Consider the following 5,476-nt stretch of genomic DNA (forward strand, 5'->3'; position numbering starts at 1 on the left):
ATGGGAGAGGAGAGAGATAGACACAGGGGAGAAATGGTCTCCTTAAGCCTCCTGCCAACCATCGTTGTCATTGCCCATAAGTCCTATCGTATCATCCTTTGCTCTTGCACTTGCCCTACCATTGTGAGAGTTAGTAACCCTCTAGGTGTCCCACCATCAGATCTAGAACTGATCTGGCCACACTACCACTGTCTTTGTTCCTGCAACTACATCTTGCTCATCAATCTTCACCACACTCTATTTACTCCACTGCTGATGTTCAAGCTATGCTTAACCAAATTCACTTTCATTCAGGTACAATCCCTTTTGTATGTGAATCTTTGGTTTCTTATATCAATTTTCAAATTGTTTCTCATCCACCATCTTGAGGGTGATGTTAGCTATAATATTGAATATTATGCTAGCTGTAATATTTAATGTCTTTGTATGTTTTTTTCTTGTATAGACACACTCCATTTAAATTTGTTCTCTTGAAGGGGAATCAATGATACAAAATTTTACCAAAATTTTACCCAAGCTCAAAATTTTAACTTTGTGGTTAGAGTTGGGAAGTGTAATTATTACACAAAACTCTAATCAAGGGGTCGGAATCATTTCCTACAGCTAAAGAAATTTTCTTATGGGTGAAGAAAAATTTAGGCCATGTTTGCAAGGTAAGAAAGAAAAGAAAATATTGAAAATATTGAAAATATGCCCCTTTCTCATTAGCTTTTTAAATTTAAGAGAAAACTACTTGGACACCCCCTATACTATAGCCCAACTCTTTGTCAACCCTAAGGTTTGAAACTATTACTCGAAGCCCCATGAAACTTGATGGTGTTAGTTTATTGTTAGTGGTTGAATGAAAAAGACAAAATTATCTTTATGAGTTATTCAACTAAAACTTGTGAAGTTAAAATGACCAACTTACCCTTGACCTAAGAAAAACCCAAATCTATTACCGATGAAGGTGTAGGTAAATAAGAAGACCAAAATTTCCAACAAAGCTCACTGTGTAACTCCCCGACGAAGGTAGAGAAAGGTTGCAAGTGCTAACGGGACTAGGGGATGGTTGATTTCTCTTGCAAGGGAGGGTTGCAGGTTAGGGTCACAGTTAGTGGTGGGTGGCGGTTTTGATTATGGTGGAGGGTTGTAGGTTAAGGTTTTGGATAAGAGAGAGGGGTTTCAGCGAGGGTTCGTGGAAGAGTTGGGAGTTTTTTTATGGCCAGCAGTAGTGCTTGCAATGGAGGGTTGCAGGTTAGGGTTACGGTTAGTGGTGGGTGGTGGTTGTGCTTGCGGTGGAGGGTTGTAGGTTAGGGTTTCGGATAAGAGAGAGGGGTTTCAATGAGAGTTAATGGAAGAGTTGGAGTTTTTTTATGGCCGGCGGTAGTGCTTGCAGTGGAGGGTTGTAGGTCAAGATTTCATATAAAAGAGAGGGGTTTTAGCAAGGGGTTTCAATGAGGCTTTTTGGAAGGGTTGGGGGTTTTTTAATGACCGGCATAAATGCTTGCGGTGGAGGGTTGCAAGTTACGGTTTCAGATAAGAGAGAGGGTTTTTAGCGAGGGGTTTTTGCAAAGGTTTGTGGAAGGGTTGGGGTTTTTAACAACCAGCAGAAGTGCTTGCGATGGAGTATTGCAAGTTACGATTTCATACAGAAGAGAGTGTGGCTTTAGCGAGGGGTTTTTGCAAAGGTTTGTGGAAGGGTTGGGGGTTTTTTAATGGCTAGAAAAAGAAGTAAGATGTTAGATCATAACCTAGGTGCTTGCTTCATTCTTCTCTAGCATCTGCAAATTGCCACATGAGAGAGAGAGAAAGAGAGAGTTGTTCAATGATAAAAAGGAAGACAATTTCTATTGTTTTAGTAAAAGTGTAAAGGGTCAATTCATTACCCTTAAAAGGTGAGTTGTTCAATGATAAAAAGGAAGACATTTTCTATTGTTTTAGTAAAAATGTAAAGGGTCAATTCATTACCCTTAAAAGGTAGTTTGGGCATTTAGAATTTTTCAATCTATGATGTCATCACTAAATGGTGACGGACTAACTGTCAAAGAATTAGTTGTAAGAAATTTTAAAATACAAGGGTATTTCAAGTTAGAATTTAAAACTTTAGGGATATCAAGAAATATGACCATAGTACAAGGAGGGTCCAAAATAAATTTTCTTAAATTTAAAGATAAAAAGAGAAAAAAAAAAATATAATAATATTTTTTAATAGATAAATATAATTATATAAATTAACCATTATTTTATCATAGGGTAACCTTGGAAATTACAAATGGGGTTTTCAAATTGAAGGCTCTACTCCCATTCCCACTCTAGGCACTTCGAGCTTTGATGCTGCTTCCACCCGTGTGAAACATCAATTGTATAACCCAAGGGGGTAGCACAGTTGGTGAGCAATGAACTTCGTACGAGCCGTAAACTTGGATGTCCTAAGTTCGACTCCCATTAGGCACACCTTGGACCACTCATACGGGGGTGTTTAGTGCTCTTCACTGCTTTCAGTGAAAGTTGAATGGTTCTCATTTAACCCCAGTATGACTCGGTCCATGCGGTTTTGGGGTCAATATGGGCCTGCGGGACTAGTCAAGCCAAAGGCCTGGATACCCCGGGACTACTCAAGCCGAAGGCATGGATACCCGTAGTTAACCAAAAAAAACCATCAATTGTATCGCTTGATCTAAAACTGGCCGGATAATGTGAATGTATTGTTTTATTATAATAAAGCCAAGGATGAAAACAAATCTTTAATAAATCTTTGATATTAATTACTTAATCCTTTAAATACCCTAATCTTCCGCGTGTCCGGTAGACACACATTTAGCTCGTGATACTGTTGGTTTCCATATCTGTGGGTGGCGTTTATTTTATGTCGAGTCTCTCTCCTTACTTAAATATGCTAATGAGACTTACCCGTACCTCTACGAACCACACCAGCGAAACCCCTTCAAAACCCATTATTGAGAAAACAATGACATTGACTCCATTCCTAAAACCCTTACCTTATGACCACACCATTTGATTAGTCGGATAGGATTCCTCTTCATAGAGCTCAGGGATCAGAGAACAATCATAGGGCTGGGGCGACCTTGGGGTGCGTGCCCAAGTCTTTCTAGCCCTAAGATCACTCTAGTCACGGGCTCAGGGCTTGGGCCGATAGAGCGATCTTAGGGCTGGGGCGACCTTTGGGTGTGTGCCCAAGTCTTCCTAGCCCTAAGATCACTCTAGTCACGGGCTAGGCCCAACCCCTCTGCTACTATCATAGATCTCAGGAAAAATCTCATTCGGGTTTCCATATAAAAAAAAAAAAAAAAAAGTCAGAGCAGATCATTATTTAAAATCGGTCAAGAATTCGAGATGAATTTTACAGTATTGCTTCACATCCACGATGAAAACAATGTCAAGTTCCTTGGCTACTGCGATGAAAAGGTGAATTGTGAAAGTTATTATTTCACATCGGATGTGAATAGCTCAATGTGAAGACTTACAAGTACTTGAGTACTCTCTCCTTAACAGTTAGCTTCTAAGAATGAGTTTTACCCAAGCCTTAAAAATGAGTATTATCTTTTAGGCTTTTCCTATTAAGTTTGTCTCGAATTCTTGACCCGTTTTGAAGAATGACCCGCTCAGACATATTTTGGTGACGACCCGTATTGGAATTTTTTTGAGATCTATGATGGAAGCAGAGGGGTTGGGCCAATAGGCCTAAGTCTGAAGCCCATCACTGATCTCGTATGGGGGTGCGGGGTGGTACGATTTGATCCGATGGATCGACCCACGACTTGGAGGAGTATATAATATACTATCGTTTTGTTGAGCAAGTCATTGTAATTTGGGGGTTTTCGAACTAGGGTTTTAGAACGAGTTTTCTCACCGCTGTTTGGGTGTAATCTCTATTTTACATGGTGAAATATCTTCTTTTTCGTCCGACGACGTAGCACACCACATCGGTGTGTGAACCTCATTAAATCTCTATGTGTTGTGTGGATATATCTTTATTTATTTTCATATTTGTTGGTATTTGCTACAACATCTTTGCTACACCCCATCCCCTTGTGAAGCCTCCTTTCTACACTCTCCGGCCCCCTTTCTCCCTCCTTCAAGATCTAAACCCCAAAATTTTATCAGCTGTTGGTGCCTTATGTGTTCAAGACTTCTTACAGATGACATGATAGCAAGGAAGGGGTCCTTTGGCATCGAAATGTGAGCTATGTCACAATAATCAGGGGAATGTGTTCCACAACTTTATTGAAACATGGCTGGCTTTTCTCCAATATTTTAATATTGTGTGGCCTATTCCAAATTCAATAAATGAGCTAGGTCAATGGTGATTGTGGATTAGGCTGTCGTACAAGAACCATTTTCATACGGTTTGATCAATACAGATGGAATTTATCAAAGAGTTTATCTTTGAATGGATTCTATCTGTGTAGATCAGACCCGTACAAAAATGATTCTCGTATGAGGACCTAACCCACTCTCATCAATGGTGGTCCTTGAAATCTAGTGTGGTGCCTCTGAAGGTGGCTTGGTTAGCTGGTTTCCTGCTTATCCCCTAGCATATTTGGTATGAGAGAAACAATAAGAGATTTGAGGGGTAGAAAAAACCATGGGGATTTATTTTAAGAGCTATCCTTGATGGCATCAGGGAGGTAGCAATAATGAATCTCTTCATTTCAAGAACAATGGAAGATTTTCTCTTATCTAGAAGATTGAATTTCAAGGTAAAGAAGTCATTGATTTCTTCTACTAGTGTGGAGATGAGGTGGATGACCTCTATACATGGATGCATTAGGCTTAATATTAATGGTTGCTCTCTTGGGAATCCTGGAGTATTAGGTGCTGGTGGTGTGTTTCGCTATAGCTCTGGTATGGTTATGACATGTTTGCAAGCCCTCTTGGTGTCATGTCTAACTTCAAGGCTGAACTTTTTGCTTTGTTTATTGGATTCAAAATTGCAAATGAGCTTAACATTGAGTGGTTGTAGATTGAGTGTGACTCACAATATGTAATGACTTCAATGCTTAGTTGTTCTATCTCTTGGTTTTTTCAACAACAGTGGAGACACTACTCTTCTTTCTTAGAATCAATCACATGGAGGATAAAACACTGTTTTAGAGAAGTAAATAAGGTGACAGATATTTTGTCTAAAACAAGTGCAATATCACTTGAGTCTTCAGTTTGGAATGTTTGTACAAATTTTATTTCTTCTGAAATTAGCTGGGATGCATAGTAAAGGCCTAGATTCATATTTAGATAAATTTGTAGCTTTTGTCTTTATTGGGTTTAAGTGTCCACTGATGGCAATGCCGGAGGTGGAGCTCTTCGTAATTGTGTTTTTCATTCTCCTTGCTAATGGCAATGCCAAAGGTGGGCTTAATGAATCCGTGAGTTTTTTGTTTCTTTGTTTGGGTATGTCTTGACATTAATCTTGTACTTGTATGTTTCTTTTTTCTTTCTTTAATACACTAGTGAATCTAGCAAAAAAGGGGGGGGG

Source organism: Macadamia integrifolia, chromosome 8, assembly GCF_013358625.1.
Source record: "Macadamia integrifolia cultivar HAES 741 chromosome 8, SCU_Mint_v3, whole genome shotgun sequence".
Lineage (NCBI taxonomy): Eukaryota > Viridiplantae > Streptophyta > Magnoliopsida > Proteales > Proteaceae > Macadamia > Macadamia integrifolia.